This window comes from Coregonus clupeaformis, chromosome 20 (assembly GCF_020615455.1).
Source record: "Coregonus clupeaformis isolate EN_2021a chromosome 20, ASM2061545v1, whole genome shotgun sequence".
Classification (NCBI taxonomy): domain Eukaryota; kingdom Metazoa; phylum Chordata; class Actinopteri; order Salmoniformes; family Salmonidae; genus Coregonus; species Coregonus clupeaformis.
Window position 1 is genome coordinate 6,720,323 of NC_059211.1, and position 20,811 is coordinate 6,741,133.

The 20,811-nt window shown below is 43.1% G+C and overlaps 1 long non-coding RNA gene across 2 annotated transcripts in view; it reads right to left on the bottom strand.

The window, feature by feature from the left end:
* The window catches only part of LOC121533781, a 55,893-nt gene that overhangs the window by 30,411 nt on the left and 4,671 nt on the right, over positions 1-20,811 (bottom strand). For both annotated transcript variants that reach the window (XR_005994496.2, XR_005994495.1), the window contains exon 2: positions 2,082-2,238. This is a non-coding gene — a long non-coding RNA (uncharacterized LOC121533781). The remainder of the gene's footprint in view (positions 1-2,081; positions 2,239-20,811) is intronic.

Here is a 20,811-nt window from a genome sequence, read left to right on the forward strand (position 1 = left end):
TGGCTTCGTAAGAAGCATTTCAAGGTCCTGGAGTGGCCTAGCCAGTCTCCAGATCTCAACCCCATAGAAAATCTTTGGAGGGAGTTGAAAGTCCGTGTTTCCCAGTGACAGCCCCAAAACATCACTGCTCTAGAGGAGATCTGCATGGAGGAATGGGCCAAAATACCAGCAACAGTGTGTGAAAACCTTGTGAAGACTTACAGAAAACGTTTGACCTGTGTCATTGCCAACAAAGGGTATATAACAAAGTATTGAGAAACGTTTGTTATTGACCAAATACTTATTTTCCACCATAATTTGCAAATAAATTCATTAAAAATCCTACAATGTGATTTTCTGGATTTTTTTTTCTCATTTTGTCTGTCATAGTTGACGTGTACCTATGATGAAAATTACAGGCCTCTCTCATCTTTTCAAGTGGGAGAACTTGCACAATTGGTGGCTGACTAAATAATGTTTTCCCCCACTGTATTACTTCAACTACCTCAACTAGCCGGTGCCCCCGCACATTGACTCTGCACCGGTACCCCCCTGTATATATAGCCTCCCTACTTTTATTTTATTTTACTTCTGCTCTTTTTTTTCTCAACACTTTTTTTTATTTTTTTTATTTTACTTTTTCTATTAAAAATAAAATGCACTGTTGGTTAAGGGCTGTAAGTAAGCATTTCACTGTAATGTCTGCACCTGTTTTATTCGGCGCATGTGGCCAATACAATTTGATTTGATTTTATGTAAACTTCCGACTTCAACTGTATATATAGGTACGGGTAAAGTGACTAGGCAACAGGATAGATAATAAGCAGTAGCAGCAGCGTATGTGATGAGTCAAAAGAGTTAGCGAAAAGGGGGGTTAATGCAGATAGTCCAGGTAGCTTTTTGGTTAACTATTTAGCAGTCTTATGGCTTGGGGGTAAGAAGCTGTTCAGGGTCCTGTTGTAGAGCTCTGCTACCCGACCCGAGCCCGACGGGCCCCGACATTATAAATCGGGTTAGGGCCGGGTAGGGCCTGTTTTTTCATCAATAACTACGGTATGGGCAGGGCTCGGGTATCACTAAATTGATCACTAACATTTTAAGGCTGAGCCATTTGCTCGTGCTCTGCTGTGCAGTACAGTCATATCTGACTAAGCGCATAACATGGTGTCAGAAGTGCTTCAACCTCATCAAATATAAGACAGGAGAGATTATTTCACAGAAAATAATGTTTTAAAAGTTTTGTCAGAGTTTATAGTGACGAAAAGTAGCTAACAGCTAATTGCTCTCTCATGTCTCTTCATTGAGCAGAGCAGCCCAAGCGGAACGTTGCTATGGATACTCACCGACTCAGTGCCGCGATGAGCAAAGCGAGCCGTGTGCAGGGAGCGAGTGACAGAGAGAGTAACAATTAATGGATTTACTAACGGAGAAAGTTATTTCTGATTTTGGGTGTCGGGCCTATCCTGTTGGTTCCAGACATGGTGCATTGGTACCGCTTACCGAGCAGTAGGAGAGAAAACAGTCTATGACTTCGGTGGCTGGAGTCTTTGACAATTTTTAGGGCCTTCCTCTGACACCACCTGGCATAGAGGTCCTGGATGGCAGGGAGCTTGGCCCCAGTGATGTACTTGCAGTCGGATGCCAAGAAGTTGCCATACCAAGCAGTGTTGCAGCCAGTCAAGATGCTCTCAATGCTGCAGCTGTAGAACTTTTTGAGGATCTGAGGGCCCATGCCAAATCTTATCAGCCTCCTGAGGGGGAAGAGGCACTGTCGTGCCTTCTTCACGACTGTGTTGATGTGTGTGGACCATGTTAATTCCTCAGTGATGTGGACACTGAGGAACTTGAAGCTCTCGACCCGCTCCACTACAAGAGGGCTCAGGAAGACTCTCTCACTCACACACACACACACACACACACACACACACACACCTATCCCCCACCCCGTGTGCAGGTGACTCAGGCGTGCAGGTGACTCAGGCATCCAGGTGACTCAGGCATCCAGGTGACTCAGGCATCCAGGTGGAAGGGAGTTAAATGAGGACACCTCACCCTCCCTCAGCCCTCTCACACGAGGCGCCGTTTGACCTCGGGGCTCTTACCTCTATTCCTCTTTCATCTCACAGCAGTCATCCCTCCTTCCCTCCTTCCTCTGGTTCTGCTCCGGGGCATATTCCATTCCTTCACACCGCGTCAGGGCTGCTTCTCTTCCTCTCCTCCTCTCCGTTTTCCTCTCTCCTCGCAGCTTTCTGATAACCTCTGAAATGTAATAGGACAGAGGCAAAACGATAAAGAAACTGTTCCAGCATATGGAGTCGTCTTCGCAAGGCGAAGCGGAGGGCAGGGAACATTCCATTAAAAACTCAATTAGTCGAGAGAGAGACGTGCCCAAGTTGTTGGATCCACTGGCGTACAACACACGCCCGCCACTGGTTGGATCCCAATCATAACATTAGCGATTCGGTTATCTTTCAAAAAGAATACCGTTATCGTCCTGTAAAAGAATACCACAGTGGATGAGAACATATTTTCAGTGACACCTATTTCTACTCCTACTTTCTACACAAGATTGTGTCCAAAAGCCCAAAGGCATAGTTTTCAAAAGTGAGCAAAGCAGCAAAGCCAGAATACTTAACTGAGCTTGGGCCAAATGGCAACGCATTCCACAGGGAGAACTTGTGTAGAGAGGGAGGGGGGGGTTCAGCTAGAGAGGAATCCATGGCTGTTATAATTGTACTCAAGAAATCACTAACAGCTGTGCTCCCATTCAGCTAGCTAGACCCCCTCCCCTTCCCAGAATATTTTTTTGAAAGTACAGCTGCACAGATAAAGGAAAGAAGGTTAAGCAAATACTGCACAATGAACAGTGCGGACCTTCCGCGCCTCGCTTCGGGAGACACGGGCAGGAGAGCCCTACTGTTTTGTGTATGTGTGAGAGAAACTCTCACTGCTTGTAGTCTTTATCTCTCTCAATAGACACCCTCTCCATATTTTAATCTCTATTCTACCCTTCCAGCCCAGCCGACCCTCCCCAAAAACCCCAGTGAGGCAGTGACAGTGCTTCTTTGTTCGCCCACCTCTGTCTGTGTTCACGTCGGTTGCGAGGGGAGGCATGCCACGACAGGCACAGGGAGGGAGGGGGAAACTGGGAGGCAGGAGAGGGGCGAGGAGAGAAGGGGGGGGGATCTCTCACAGTAATTTTTCAGTATCTCTCTCCCATTCCTCAATTTTTCTGTGAGCTTAGCAATACCAGAGATGGCTTGAGAGATGGGGGCAGCGGTAGGGCGTCCGACCACAATGAACTAACCACTGAGGATCACGAGCCACCCAGACCCCATAGCTGGGCCCTATTTCTTCAAAATACTTTATAGAAGAACATAAAGAAACTCAAACTAAACAATGAAGAGAGAGCAGGAGAAATAAAAACAGGAACTCCACAAGTAGACTTAAGAGGCTACGTGGCTTAAAAACAAAAACAACAAAAAAGTTTCTAGTTTCGGCATTTACCTTTAAAATGTTTTATTTTCACTTAAATAATGTGGCGTGATATTCTGTGCAATCTTGTAATTTCTCCTTGACGCAAAGAATATAGTCTGCCCATTGTGGTCAGTGCGACATAATTTTTGCCTGTTCATTTTCTTAGCAGCTCTTAAAAGGGTTAGCAAACCCATTCCTAAATAGTATAAATAAAGAAATAGAATTACTAGAACAGTCATTCCCATTCAAGTTGACATTCTGCAATATCATTTCTATGCCATATGGTGCCTGCATAGCGTAAATAGTGTTGCCGTCATAGAAATACAATTGCTAGAACGGATAATCCCATTCAAGTCAAGGCTTTGTTATTCTATTTCTATGCTGTATATTGCCTGCAGTACTGTATGTGTCTGGTGGTAATTAGGGAGACTGGACAGCCAAGCACAACTCGTTTTCCCCCTGCCTCACTTTAAAGAGCTGCCTAGCCTCCCAGGCAGCCGCCTAGCCACCCAAGCAATCGGATCATTAACCTCAGCTAATCTACAAACATTATGTTTAGAAAACGCTTTCACAGGCTTAAGCCCTGTGCACAGCCAAAGTGCCTTGCTAATTCAATTGGAGGATATGAGCGTGCGAGACTGACTATGTGTGAGATGGACTGTACACATACGCATACACATTTCTATATTCACACCCCTTGACGTTTTCCACATTTTGTTGTGTTACAGCCTGAATTTAAAATGGATAACATTTAGATTTTTTGTCACTGGCCTACACACAATACACCATAATGTCAAAGTGGAATTATGTTTTTAGAATTTTTTACAGATGAATTAAAAATGAAAAGCTGAAATGTCTTGAGTCAATAAGTATTCAATGCCTTTGTTATGGCAAGCCTAAATAAGTTCAGGAGTAAAAATGTGCTTAACAAGTCACATACACTGCGCAAAAAAATAAAGGGAACACTAAAATAACACATCCTAGATCTGAATGAATGAAATAATCTTATTAAATACGTTTTTCTTTACATAGTTGAATGTGCTGACAACAAAATCACACAAAAATTATCAATGGAAATCAAATTTATCAACCCATCGAGGTCTGGATTTGGAGTCACACTCAAAATTAAAGTGGAAAACCACACTATAGGCTGATCCAACTTTGATGTAATGTCCTTAAAACAAGTCAAAATGAGGCTCAGTAGTGTGTGTGGCCTCCACGTGCCTGTATGACCTCCCTACAACGCCTGGGCATGCTCCTGATGAGGTGGCGGATGGTCTCCTGAGGGATCTCCTCCCAGACCTGGACTAAAGCATCCGCCAACTCCTGGACAGTCTGTGGTGCAACGTGGTGTTGGTGGATGGAGCGAGACATGATGTCTTTTTTCCATCTACGTAACATTGCAAAAATCAGAAATTTTCTGTCCAAAAATGATGCAGAAAAATTAATCCATGCATTTGTTACTTCTAGGTTAGACTACTGCAATGCTCTATTTTCCGGCTACCCGGATAAAGCACTAAATAAACTTCAGTTAGTGCTAAATACGGCTGCTAGAATCCTGACTAGAACCAAGAAATTTGATCATATTACTCCAGTGCTAGCTTCCCTACACTGGCTTCCTGTTAAGGCAAGGGCTGATTTCAAGGTTTTACTGTTAACCTATAAAGCGTTACATGGGCTTGCTCCTACCTATCTTTCCGAGTTGGTCCTGCCGTACATACCAATACGTACGCTACGGTCACAAGACGCAGGCCTCCTAATTGTCCCTAGAATTTCTAAGCAAACAGCGGGAGGCAGGGCTTTCTCCTATAGATCTCCATTTTTATGGAACAGTCTGCCTACCCATGTGAGAGACGCAGACTCGGTCTCAACCTTTAAGTCTTTACTGAAGACTTATCTCTTCAGTAGGTCATATGATTGAGTGTAGTCTGGCCCAGGAGTGTGAAGGTGAACGGAAAGGCTGGAGCAACGAACAGCCCTTGCTGTCTCTGCCGGGCCGGTTCCCCTCTCCACTGGGGTTCTCTGCCTCTAACCCTGTTGCAGGGGCTGAGTCACTGGCTTGCTGGTGCTCTTTCATGCCGTCCCTGGGAGGGGTGCGTCACTTGAGTGGGTTGAGTTACTGACGTGATCTTCCTGTCTGGGTTGGCGCCCCCCTTGGTTTGTGCTGTGGTGGAGACCTCTGTGGGCTATACTCGGCCTTGTCTCAGGATTGTAAGTTGGTGGTTGGGGATATCCCTCTAGTGGTGCGGGGGCTGTGCTTTGGCGGAGTGGGTGGGGTTATATCCTTCCTGTTTGGCCCTGTCCGGGGTTTCTTCGGATGGGGCCACAGTGTCTCCGGACCGCTCCTGTCTCAGCCTCCAGTATTTATGCTGCAGTAGTTTATGTGTCGGGGGGCTGGGGTTAGTTGGTTATACCTGGAGTACTTCTCCTGTCTTATCCAGTGTCCTGTGTGAATTTAAGTATGCTCTCTCTAATTCTCTCGTTCTCTCTTTCTCTCTGAGAACCTGAGCCCTAGGACCATACGTCAGGACTACCGGGCATGATGACACCTTGCTGTCCCCAGTCCGCCTGGCCTTGCTGCTATTCCAGTTTCAACTGTTCTGCCTGCGGCTACGAAACCCCTACCTGTCCCAGACCTGCTGTTTTCAACTCTTTAATGATCGGCTATGAAAAGCCAACTGAGAGACCTGAGCCCTAGGACCATACGTCGGGACTACCGGCCGTGGTGACTCCTTGCTGTCCCCAGTCCGCCTGGCCTTGCTGCTATTCCAGTTTCAACTGTTCTGCCTGCGGTTATGGAACCCCTACCTGTCCCAGACCTGCTGTTTTCAACTCTTAATGATCGGCTATGAAAAGCCAACTGAGATTTATTCCTGATTATTATTTGACCATGCTTGTCACTTATGAACATTTTTGAACATCTTGGCATGGTTCTGTTATAATCTCCACCCGGCACAGCCAGAAGAGGACTGGCCACCCCTCATAGCCTGGTTCCTCTCTAGGTTTCTTCCTAGGCTTTCGCCTTTCTAGGGAGTTTTTCCTAGCCACCGTGCTTCTACACCTGCATTACTAGCTGTTTGGGGTTTTAGGCTGGGTTTCTGTACAGCACTTCGAGATATTAGCTGATGTAAGAAGGGCTATATAAAATAAAATTGATTGATTGATTGATGTCCCAGATGCGCTCAATTGGATTCAGGTCTGGGGAACGGGCGGTCCATAGCATCAAGGCCTTCCTCTTGCAGGAACTGCTGACACACTCCAGCCACATGAGGTCTAGCATTGTCTTGCATTAGGAGGAACCCAGGGCCAACCGCACCAGCATATGGTCTCACAAGGGGTCTGAGGATATCATCTCGGTACCTAATGGCAGTCAGGCTACCTCTGGCGAGCACATGGAGGGCTGTGCGGCCCCCCAAATAAATGCCACCCCACACCATGACTGACCCACCACCAAACCGGTCATGCTGGAGGATGTTGCAGGCAGCAGAACGTTCTCCACGGCGTCTCCAGACTCTGTCACGTCTGTCACATGTGCTCAGTGTGAACCTGCTTTCATCTGTGAAGAGCACAGGGCACCAGTGGCGAATTTGCCAATCTTGGTGTTCTCTGGCAAATGCCAAACGTCCTGCACGGTGTTGGGCTGTAAGCACAACCCCCCACCTGTGGACGTCGGGCCCTCATACCACCCTCATGGAGTCTGTTTCTGACCGTTTGAGCAGACACATGCACATTTGTGGCCTGCTGGAGGTCATTTTGCATGGCTCTGGCAGTGCTCCTCCTGCTCCTCCTTGCACAAAGGCGGAGGTAGCGGTCCTGCTGCTGGGTTGTTGCCCTCCTACGGCCTCCTCCACGTCTCCTGATGTACTGGCCTGTCTCCTGGTAGCGCCTCCATGCTCTGGACACTACGCTGACAGACACAGCAAACCTTCTTGCCACAGCTCGCATTGATGTGCCATCCTGGATGAGCTGCACTACCTGAGCCACTTGTGTGGGTTGTAGACTCCGTCTCATGCTACCACTAGAGTGAAAGCACCGTCAGCATTCAAAAGTGACCAAAACATCAGCCAGGAAGCATAGAAACTGAGAAGTGGTCTGTGGTCACCACCTGCAGAACCACTCCTTTATTGGGGGTGTCTTGCTAATTGCCTATAATTTCCTCCTGTTGTCTATTCCATTTGCACAACAGCATGTGAAATGTATTGTCAATCAGTGTTGCTTCCTAAGTGGACAGTTTGATTTCACAGAAGTGTGATTGACTTGGAGTTACATTGTGTTGTTTAAGTGTTCCCTTTATTTTTTTGAGCAGTGTAGTAAGTTGCATGGACTCACTGTGTGCAATAATAGTGTTTAATATGATTTTTTAATGACTACCTCATCTTTGTTCCCCACACATACAATTATCTGTAAGGTCCCTCAGTTGAGCATTGAATTTCAAACGCAGATTCAACCACAAAGACCAGGGAGGTTTTCCAATGCCTCGTAAAGAAGGGCACCTATTGGTAGATGGGTGAAAAAAAGCAGACATTGAAAATCCCTTCAAGTATGGCAAATGTATTAATTACACTTTGAATGGTGTATCAATACACCCAGTTACTACAAAGATACCGATGTCCTTCCTAACTCAGTTGCCAGTTAAGAAGGACACCGCTCAGGGATTTCACCATGAGGCCAACTTTAAAACAGTTAAGAGTTTAATGGCTGTGATAGGAGAAAACTGAGGATGGATCAACAACATTGTAGTTACTCCACAATACTAACCTAATTGACAGAGTGAAAAGAATGACGCCTGTACAGAATAAAAATATTTCAAAACATGCATCCTGTTTGCAACAAGGCACTGAAGTAATACTGCAAAAAATGTGGCAAAGCAATAAACCCTTTGTCCAAAACAGAAAGTGTTATGTTTGGGGCAAATCCAATACAACACATTACAACGCAGTACCACTCTCCATATTTTCAAGCATAGAGGTGGCTGCATTATGTTATGGATTTGCTTGTAATCATTAAGGACTGGGGAGTTAAGCACAGGCAAAATCCTAGAGGAGAAACTGGTTCAGTCTGCTTTCCACCAGACACTGGGAGATAAATTCACCATTCAGCAGGACGATAATTTAAAAACACAGGGCCAAATCTACACTGGATTTGCTTACCAAGAAGACCGTAAATGTTCCTGAGTGGCAGTTTTGACTTAAATCTGCTTTAAAATCTATGGCAAGAATTGAAAATGGTTGTCTAGCAATGATCAACAACCAATTTGACAGAGCTTGAAGAATTGTGAAAATAATACATTGGCAAATATTGCACAATACAGGTGTGCAAAGCTCTTAGAGACTTACACAGAAAGACTCACAGCTGTAAACACTGACAAAGCTGATTATAACATGTATTGACTCATGGGGTGTGAATCCTTACAGAAATATCTCATTTACATATTTAGTTTTCAATAAAATGTACAAATATTTATAAAAACGTGTTCACTTAGTCATTAAGGGGTATTGTGTGTAGATGGGTGAGAAAAAATAATTCTGGCTATAACATAACAAAATGTGGAATAAGTGAAATGGTATTAATACTCTCTGAAGCCACTGTATGTGTGTGTTTCAGTGAGTGTATCTGGGCATTTGTATGTGTGCGTGTTTGTGTATTTGCAAGTTTTTATGTGTGTGCGTGACTGCTACTGAAAAACCCCCAGCAGCCTTAATGGTGTCTGCTGCCTCTCCTTCCGAGTCGAGCCCCTGCTGGGATCTGTTCATTAATCAATAGGACAGATGAAGACAGTCTCTCGTTGCGCCATGGGGGAAAATGTTAGTGTGTGTGTGAGAGGGGCCGTCACTCCCTGAGGGAAGGGGTGGCAGACATACAAAGTGTTCCCCACATGTGCAAAGATAATCTGAACATCACCCCATTGATTTTATGATTCGTGGACAGAAATCCTAGCTTTCCTTATCGAATGGGGAGAAAAATGCACAAACTGAAAATGAATTCAGTAAATGAAGTGGTTTCTTATTTATTTGGGGATGAAACCGATTCTTGATGTGATTCATTCAAATGTGAAAATACAGATGCTATGGGTGCATTAGGCAGAGATATGCTTCTAACCTATCGCGCTATTCTGAAAGTCAATCCCTCATCTTTCTAAAACCTCACAACCATGGGCCTGCAGTACAAATTAACACATTTCTGATGGTCTATGTATTTTCTCTCTCTTTTAAAAGGTCCTGCGCAGTCAAAATCATGTTTTTCATCAAATTGGATGATATTTGGGTGAAACCAGATCAAAGTAGAATTACCAAATTATGAGAAATGGCTGTTGCTGGTACATTGAAACATGAGAAATGACTGTTGCTGGCAGGATTATTTAGGGCTTCGTGTGACTGTAGAGTGCCAGCAAATACAATAACAAGTTTCCCCTATTCATCAATGGCAAAGATACTTATATGTTTCCCCTTTCATCCGTGTCTGGTGTTAGCTAGTTACTGGCTAGCTAGGTCTTGCCAGCATGGAACAAAAAACTCTGACGCTGTCATCATGTCAACACATCTGTCAGTGCTGCTGCGAACTGAAACAGAGACATGCCAAACAGGAGATATCTTTTTTTTACATAATTGATGCAATTTCAATGTTGTTTGATTTGCTTTGTGTATCAGCAAATTTGCTTGAGATGATCTCACTGCAACACTGCATCCATGTTGCTTGACATAGGCGTTTCAAAGAGCTCAGTCAAGGCGAGCTCATGAATATAACCTCCCCGCCTGCTAAGCCTGTTCTTTCATGCTTACTAATAGATAGAGATGAAAGAAAAGGTGACATTTCTCAAATTCTGAGCATTTTAATCGCATGAAAATATTATGGGTGATATTTTGGTCACTCAAAGACTCTTTTTACTTGGGAAATAGATGACCGTGTCGGGACCATCAACAGGAATCCAGACAAATTAATTACATAGAACAGTAATATGAACCATACTTTGTCTGCTTCCCTTGGCCTTAACCCTTCAATGCTTTTAGACCTGCAAGGTGGAAGCAATAATATGGAAGCTCCACCACTACACTGCTTATACCTTTCCAGACCCTTCAGATCTTCTAACATTCAAAGAGTTAGGGCAGGGATGGGGTGGAGAGCAAATTGAGACTGCTCAGTCGGTAACATGTTACTCTTTATAGGCTCACACCACATCTCTGACAGAGACTAGTGATCAGGACCCTAGCCAATGTGTACACAGGTGATTCGGAGGTGTCCCACATGAATGCCTGAGAGTCCTCTAACTGTCAATCTCAGAACAGGGAGTCGTTGTGTGAAGGGGGAGTAGCTTAGGGTTCTCCTGACTCAACTGCCACGTTCCGAGAACAAAGAAGCGTCCGGAAGTGATTCATCAAAACAATTACTCATCTGAGTGTCATTTTTGCTCATCTGTGTATGCAGAAGGTATGCCCTTAGGGAGCTTGGCTTAACCAAGCATGATATTGTGAAATGTGAGCTTGAAAACATTACTCATTTGTTTCTCTTTAAATGACTTGAACTTTCTGAAAAACTTGACAACTTTAGTAATATATATTCTAGACACACCAAGTTATTTATAAAATTATACTTTTTCTTGTAGAAATTGTTTTATTAGCATTTGGTTGAGATGTGCAGTACCATTCAGTCCAGTAGGTATACTACAGTGTGTTGTTTAAAAAAATGCTGTCTCATAATGGCTGTCTCGTAATTTCATTTCCAGTTAATGGTTTTTAAAAGGATTTTCTCAGCTGCAGAAACAGTGCGCTCCCTTATCTTCTACAACTGATCTCGCTACCACAGGAAGCTTGAATTTGAGTTTATTGCAATTTCAAACAAAGAATCTATGCCATTTCCTGGTATTTCAACTTCCACATGAATCTATGCAACAGCACAGAGGCCAATTCTTCAGTAGTCACCTTTTAGAACTCTTTAGGACTACTCATTCGTATGTGCATGTTTAAAAAGTTAATAATTTAGTTGGTAACATTTATCAATGTGCTTCATGTTCTTTTTGTTCATAATATAATGCAATAGAACGTATCTTTCTTTCAAACTTGAGGGTTCCCTATTCTTCTACTAAACATGACTTAACATGACTGTATGTCCAGTGAATGAGCCAATCATCATCATCATCACCATCATATGTGCCAATGAGATTGCCAGTAACTGTTCAGAGGTGAGAATAAACAACCCAACATAGACTTTCTATAGTGTTTCCAACACCAGAGCCCTATACTACGTACATAGTTTGAGGAGTTAGTTAGGTAACTTTGGCCAACTTGAGTTCAACTCAGGATAACCGGTACCACGAAAGTGGCTCACCTTCTAGTCAGGTAAATTTCTATGGCAATGAATCCTTCAGAACTAACCTGTTCCCGGGCAGGCTAATGCAAGGTTAACTCCATTTATCCTGAATGAAGTGTCTGAGCCACCGAGTTGAGGACCAATGAATGAAATCAGATTACCTCCCTCTCGCAAAGATTGCATCATCATCCCCTTCATTTGAGGAAGAGGACTGATTAAATATTTGTTAAATGTTTTTGTTTTTTATATATAGTAAAGTTATCACATTACACATTTAGTACTGAGAGAATGCATTTGAAACTTCACGCACAGTAAAACTTGTATGACTTAATACAATAATTGTATCAATAGTAGTGGGAAAAAAGGTGCTTGTGCATTGATAAGCACACCAAAGCACACCAAAGATAGCATTAACGATAAGTAATAAAATAAAGATGGCACGTCAACAAGCCTATTTCACACCATAGCCTGCTGAATTTCTAAGAAAACTTTTCTTCCATTTTGATTTCAGCACAAATGAAAATGTGACACTGACTCTCCCATTGATTAATGTTTTAGCATTGTCTCAATGAAGAGTTCGGTGTTCGACTAGCCCCAAGCGACATGCACGAGCAGTTACAAGCCTGCTAGAGTTAGCGGTAGGGGTGGGCGATATGAACAAAAATTCATATCACAATATTTTCAACTGTCTGGATGATAACGATATAATATCACGATATACTGTAAAAAAATGTTTTAACATTTTAAAAGCCCTTCAAAGTTAATAAAGGACTAAATATTGCTTTTAACCTTATTGAAACAGAAAGGGGGAATTGCACATTTTTTATTATTATTATTTGTTTTACTTCTGTGGTAATCCTGTGCAAACATGAAACATAAACAAAAGGTATACGAGTTAAATAAATATGCAGTAACATTTTATTTAAAAAAATTGAAAGTTCTCAGGATGTAAACTTTTTCCTGCCAAATATAAGAAGTGCAGTCTTTTTTCAGCATAACACCAGTCATTATGAATTCAAGTTGTAAACCTTTTCAAATTAACTTCAAGCATTAACCAGACAGTCTGTATGTTTCTCAGTTCAGCATGTAGCAATTCACTGCCTCCCTCTTCACAAGTTCCGTGCCAGGAACACCAGCCTATTGACAGTTTCTGGCTTCAATGCTGCCCTGTGGTATGTGACCACATTGCCCCCAGTGCTAAATGCTCTCTTTGGGTTCTTAAGGCAGGTGCTCTACTGGTTTCTTAAAGAAGCTCCCAAGGCTCTTCTTGGACTTCTTTGCTGATTGTGGAGCAGAGGCAGCTTCTTTCTCTCTCTCACTCTGGTCCTCTTCAAAAGAGAAGTCTCCCACGGCTGTGTTCCCTACCAGGAGGGCGTCTGTCTTGGAGGCAGCTCTCACCTTCACCAGCTTCTCAGTGGTCATGTAGGTGGTCTTGAACCTTGGGTCCAGAAAGGTAGCCATGGTGAGCAGCTCATCTGTTTCAGGGTCGGTGTATTTGTCATTCAGATAATTGAGGACCCTTATCTTAATCTCTCAGGTAAGTTTGGCTTCGCCCTCATTTGATTTCAGAACCTCAGTCTTGAACAAATGGGGGATCGGCTTCAGATAGGACACACTCACGTATGTCTCTCCTGACAGGGCATCTGTGAAATCCTGGAGGTGCTGCCGTGATAGATTCATAGACCTCAATGTTTTGCCAGGAGGGTGCAAGGTGCCGTGTTTTTTTGTCTGCTGCCAGGACTTATGTGATGGCCTTTTCCTGCTCCAGGACTCTTTCCATCATCTGCAGTCGAGATCCCCACCTTGTCGGGGATTCCTTGATGAGCTTGTGGAGGGGCAGGCTCAGTTTATCCTGTGCACTTGTCAGGGCCTTCTGCTTCTTCCAACTATAGTAAAATGTGCTGACCACTTTCTTGCACACTCATGTGGCCAGGGAAACCCGAGGTTCGTTTTGGACACTCCTCTCTGCAAAATAAAAAGGTGAAAAAGAATTACATATGAATCACAATTATTCAATAGAAATAACATAGCATCTGCTGTAATTACAATTTACAGCATGGACACTGGACATGACTACACATTTAATCCATCTATAGATTTACAAACAACTGTTGTGATTAAGAGAGCTATGTTGCTTTAGAAAGCGGGATCATTTATTGAGTAGGCTATTTAGTGTTGAAAGAGAGGATAGATTCATATATTGAAACCATAGGCTAATGTATCAATTATAAATCAAAGCAATGTAATCCATGTAATGTTTGGATATTGCACACATTTACAAATTACAAAATATTATAGATTTGCATAGCTGTATATATTCGGCTTAACGTATGAGAAGGATCAGGCAGTGTAGTCAGCTATAACTTTAAAACAGAGGAGATAAGGAATACTATAGTTATTCTGCATTTTATGTTGTTGTTTTTAAGTGACGTTATTTTTCTATGTGTTTTGGACGTTGAAACTTACCAATAGCAATGTGTAGCCTGTGTCCGAAACACCCTAGTCTTGTCCATTTGTTCAGCTCCAATGCTTTGTCGGTAGTCATACATACTTGACGCGACTCTTTCAAGCCCCAGGATGAAAGTGCCTCCCTCAGCCCAGCAGCAATTATTTCTCCGGTGTGGACGTCTGGGAAATAAGAGGTTCTGAATGCATTTGCTTTGCAGCTTCCAGTTGTCGTCAATGTAATGAATCGTGAGGCTAATGTATGGCTCTGTGGTCCGGCTTGACCATAAGTCGGCAGTGGTAGAGAAGGCAACTCAGTGGTAGAAGAGGCAACTCTGTCCCGACATTCTGTGTAGAGTTCTGGCAGACATGTTTTGCTGAAGTATTTACGGCTCGGGATCTCGTATTTTGTGTCTAGAGTTCGAATCAACTTTCTGAAATCGTCTTTCTCCACAGTTTGAATTGATTCCATGTCTTTCACTATGTGATACGTAATTGCACTCGTTCTCATTCCACTTCTTGCTCTTCTTGTCAGTTCCAAATGACAGAGGCGGCCCACTTTTTTCGAACCAATTCTTTGTCGTCCTGCAAATCAACCTCAATAGCGTTATTTTCTTTGTCTTCAGTCATCCTCAATGCTTGATTTTCTAACACTTTTGCTAACGAAATGAGTTTACTTCACTAAATGTACGCTTACTCTGCAGTTGCGCATGCTTGTTTCGTTGACTTTGATTGGCAGGCGTGTAACGTCTATGCTTCTAGTTTTTTTATTTGCTAAAAAAAGGCTATGTTTCTAGTAAAATAAACAATTTGAACTAGCCCACTAGGCTGTATCACTCAACAGAAATGTTGAACGAAACAAAAATACCTTATTTCATACATGAATTTATCCTGATATGCACGATATGGCAAAATCCATATCATGGCACAAAGTCATACCGGTATTCACATTCATATCGATATACTGCCCACCCCTAGTTAGCGGCAGGCGGATGAGCAATGTCCACCGTCATAGTACGGATGAAGCCTGAGCTAGAATGTGAAGTTAACTGAAGATGGCTAGCTTTAGAAAACCCTGAGTAGATCTAGCTTCAATTGTAGTATACCCCTCAAATCTCAAAAAGTTAATAGACTTGTAAATTCCCTAGCCGAGATGCCCTGATTGCATGGGCACATTGTGCTGACATGCTACAAACCCATACAGCCCAGACAAAGACAAAGGAGGCATGGGTTTCCGGGGGGGGCAGATGACAAACGCAGCTTAAACGCGGCCAGATGTAATCTCAGAGAAAAAATGTATTTGGAGGGGGACTTATTCAGAACGCATTAGAGAGGTGACTGGGGCAAGCACCGAGGGAGTCACCCCTACGCCCCCTCTCAACAAGCCTAATCAGCCCATACAACCCCCATCCCTAGCCAACTCGACACATCCAGGGCCATTTATGAGGGGGCCGCTAACCAAATGAACGGCCTCCTGGGAGCTGTAGTTCAATTGTCCATCCTCTCCTCTAAATTGAACAAGCTGCCGTACTCACACAAGAGGCTGTGCTGATCTCTTCACTGTAATAGACAGGCACGTTATGTTATACTGCATCGCCAAGTAATATAAAGCTGCGTAGAATGGCCGAAACGGCAGTATCGTCCCATTATACGATCTGCAATTAAGAGAGGTAGACAGCTAAGGCGAGATGCCGAGACAAACGTTTCTAATTACGAGTCTGGTGAAGTCCCACTGAGAATCCCGACTTCATTACACGTAATGGCTCTTCTCAATGCTTGATAGAAGACGCTACTTTTTTATTACATCGCCACTTTATCACGTGCAAACAGTGAGGGTTTGAGGAAGGGAGGGGTGAAGTAAAAAAAGTGTTCGATTTCAGGTGATAAAACTATGTCTCTAAGCGGTACACTGTGGAATGTCTTCCCCTATGGGTGTGATCTAGAATGTATTACCCATTTTGGGCTGTAAATCAGCGGGTGTGGAGCTCACCTGGACACCTCTTTTCTTGAAGTTTCTCATGTCCTCACCATTCCATGCTTTTCCCACCTTCCTCTTCTCCTCTTCACCTTTCCTTTCTTCTGTAGTGTGGCAGTGTTTTCCTTCACAAACTCTGCTATGTCTCTTTTGACAAGGCGTGAGAAGTTGAACATGGGTCTAGTGTAGGTTAGGGGTGAGGGGTATACGAGTATGAACATGAATACCAGTATGACGTTGTGCCATGATATGGATTTTGCCAGATCGTGCTCATCATGATAAATTAATAAATGTACGAAATAAGGCATTTGTGTTTGGTTCAACATTTCAGTCCAGTGATACAGCCTAGTGGGCTAGTTCAAATTGTTTATATTTTTCTAAAAACATAGCCTTTTTTAGCAAAGAAAAAAACTAGAAGAATGGACGTTACACACAATCTGCCTGCCAATCAAAGTCAACAAACAAGCATGCGCAACTGCAGAGTAAGCAAACATTTTGTGAAGTAAACTCCTTTCCTTAGCAAAAGTGTAAGCAAGCATTGAGGATGACTGAAGACAATGAGGTTGATTTGCAGGACGACGAAGAATTTGTTCGAAAAAAGGGGGCCTCCTCTGTCGTTTGGATCTGGTTTGGTTTTAAGATATCCAACCTCGACCAACAAACAGTACTGTGTAGGTTGTGGAGACGCATTGTGCTAGCTAAAGGTGGAAACACCAGCAATCTTTTTCACCATCTGAAAACCCTGCATGTGCGCGAATATGAAGAATCTACCAGAATGCGTAGAACAAACCCCCGGAGCAGCAGAGCAAGTCCCAAGACATCTTCAAGTCAGATCCGCACTCAGCTATCACTCAAGGCATCATTCGTTAGTGGTACTCCCTATGACAAGAAGAGCAAGAAGTGGAATGAGATAACAAGTGCAATAACGTATCACATAGCGAAAGAAATGGAACCAATTCAAACTGTGGAGAAAGACGGTTACAGAAAGTTGATTTGAACTCTAGATACGAAATCCCGTGCCGTAAATACTTCAGCAAAACATGTCTGCCAGAACTCTACACAGAATGTCGGGACAGAGTTGCCAACGAAATCCGTAACGCTGCATTCTTCTCTACCAGGTAGCTTAGTGGGTAAGAGCGTTGTGTCAGTAACCTAAAGGTCGCTGGTTCTAATCCCCGAGCCGACTTGGTGAAAAATCTGTCGATGTGCCCTTAAGCAAGACACTTAACCTAATTGCTCCTGTAAGTCGCTCTGGATAAGAGCGTCTGCTAAAATGTAAATGTAAAATGTACCACTGCCGACCTATGGTCAAGCCGGACCACAGAGGCATACATTAGCCTCACGATTCATTACATTGACGACAACTGGAAGCTGCAAAGCAAATGCCTTCAGACCTCTTATTTCCCAGACGACCACACCGGAGAAATAATTGCAGCTGGGCTGAGGGAGGCACTTTCATCCTGGGACTTGAAAGAGTCGCGTCAAGTATGTATGGCTACCGACAGCGGATCGAACATGGTCAAAGCATTGGAGCTGAACAAATGGACAAGACTAGGGTGTTTAGGACACAGGCTACACATTGCTATTGGTAAGTTTCAACGTCCAAAACACATAGCGCTAGGTAGAAAAATAACTTAACTTAAAAACAACATAACTTCACTTAAAATGCAGAATAACTATTGTATTCCTTATCTCCTCTGTTTAAAGTTATAGCTGACTACGCTGCCTGATCCTTCTTATACGTTAAGCCGAATATATACAGCTATGCAAATCTATAATATGTGTAATTTGTAAATGTGTGCAATATCCAAACATTACATGGATTACATTGCTTTGATTTATAATTGATACATTAGCCTATGGTTTCAATATATGAATCCATCCTCTCTTTCAATAATAAATAGCCTACTCAATAAATGATCCCGTTTTCTAAAGCAACATAGCTCTCATAATCACAACAGTTGTATGTAAATCTATAGATGGATTACATTTGTAATCAAGTCCAGTGTCCATGCTGTAAATTATTGTAATTACAGCAGATACAATGTTATTTATATTGAATAATTGTGATTCATATGTAATTCTTTTTCGCCTTTTTATTTTGCAGAGAGGAGTGTCCAAAACGAACCTCGGGTTTCCCTGGTTACAGGTGTGCAAGAAAGTGGTCAGCACATTTTACTATAGTTGGAAGAAGCAGAAGGCCCTGACAAGTGCACAGGATAAACTGTGCTTGCCCCTCCACAAGCTCATCAAGGAATCCCCGACAAGGTGGGGATCTCGACTGCATATGATGGAAAGAGTCCTGGAGCAGGAAAAGGCCATCACACAAGTCCTGGCTGCAGACAAAAAAACATGGTACCTTGCACCCTCCTGGCAAGACATTGAGATCTTTGAATCTATCACGGCAGCACTTAAGCCCCTCCAGAATTGCACAGATGCCTTGTCAGGAGAAACAAACTTGAGTGTGCCCTTTCTGAAGCCGGTCTTCCATTTGTTCAAGACGGAGGTTCTGAAATCAAATGAAATCTTAAGATGAGGGTCCTCAATTACCTGAATGACAAATACACCGACCCTGAAACAGATGAGCTGCTCACCATGGCTATCTTTCTGGACCCAAGGTTCAAGACCACCAAGAAGCTGGTGGAGGTGAAGCTGAGAGCTGCCTCCGAGACAGAAGCCCTCTTGATAGGGAACACAGCCGTGGGAGACTTCTCTCTTGAAGAGGACCAGAGTGAGAGAGAGAAAGAAGCTGCCACTGCACCACAATCAGCAAAGAAGTCCAAATAGTGCACCTGCCTTAAGAACACAGAGACAGGTCATCGAGCAAGAGCTGGACAGCTACACTCCGATGATGGCAGCAGACAGTGAGGCTGATCCTTTGGATTGGTGGAGAGTTCATGCATCCAACTTCCCACAATTGAGTTGTCTGACAAATAAATACTTATGCATCCCTGCCACAAGTTCACCCTCTGAGAGAGCATTTAGCACTGGGGGCAATGAGGTCACATGCCACAGGGCAACTTTGAAGCCAGAAGTGGTCAATAGGCTGGTGTTCCTGGCACGGAACTTGTGAAGAGGGAGGCAGTGAATTGTTACATGGTGAACTGAGAAACATACAGACTGTCTGGTTAATGCTTGAAGTTAGTTTGAAAAGGTTTACAACTTGAATTCATAAATGACCAGTGTTATGCTGAAAAAAGACTGCACTTCTTATATTTGTCCCAAAAAATATATATGTTTTAATTTTCTTCACATCCTGAGTACTTTAAATATTTGTTTTATTTAATTGTACTGCATATTTATTTAACTCATATACCTTTGTTTATGTTTCATGTTTGTACAGGTTTACCACAGAAGTAAAAAAATAAAAAAAATAATGTGCAATGCCCCCTTTCTGTTTCTATAAGGTTAAAAGCAATATTTTGTAATTTATTAACTTTGAAGGGCTCATAAAATGTTTTTTGTTGTTGTTTTTATTTAGTATATCGTGATATTATATTTAATATTGTGATATGAATTTTAGTTCATATTGTCCACCCCTAGTGTAGGTATCGCCCAGCACTACAGGAACTGTGACACAATGTGACATAATCATCTCTCTTTTCGCTACAGGTCAAGTCATCTGTCAATGACTGTGCCTGAGAGGCCAGAAAAAGAACAAAAAACCATGGTTTTCTTTTTCTGTCTTTCAAGGTTGAATTTGAACAACACTCAATTACAATAACAGCCACTCAACTTTCATTTACATTTAAGTCATTTAGCAGACGCTCTTATGATGAGCGACTTACAAATTGGTGCATTCAACTTAGGATAGCTAGTGGGACAACTTAAAAGGCGATACATGCTCCATTTGGAGAAAAGTAACTTTAGCAGTTGGGGTTATAGACCGGAGACATCTGTAGAAATTAGACTTGTTTGAAAAGAGAGGAAGTCGAGTGGCCATGATCAGCATTTCCCTGGAAAGCGTTCAGCGAATAAATTACTAACCGGCATTTAAATCATGTACCTCTGCACCTGTTCTGCTTTGATAGAGCCACCCAACCGGACAAATACCACTTTCATATAAAATTGTGCAAATTATTTTCTTTAATCTCGGATCGTGGCGGCGTTGCATTTTCTCATCCCCCTCTCTCCTCAAGGCACAGGGAGATAATCTGAGACAAACACTCGTGCCGACTGACACGTTGTCAAATTCAAAACAGGGTGATTTTTTTTTTGCACGTAAAAATAATATAATAATAATAATATAATATGCCATTTAGCAGACGCTTTTATCCAAAGCGACTTAGTCATGTGCGCATACATTTTTACGTATGGGTGGTCCCGGGGATCGAACCCACTACCCTGGCGTTACAAGCGCCATGCTCTCCCAATTGAGCTACAGAGGACCACGAGGTACAGAGGAGAGCGAGGCGAACAGGGCCCTCATTTCCCCAGCAGAGGAGACATGGGAAGGCAGGGGGGATATCGAACCCCACGCATCCTCTCGATGCACACAGTGGGACTTTATTCTGTACGCCTATCAGCATCGCTTACCCAACCTTCACCCCCCGATCCTTCCATCTACCCGTCCATCCATCCGCCTGTACCAAGACTCTTTCAGGTCTGCCACGTCTCAAACAGAACACAGT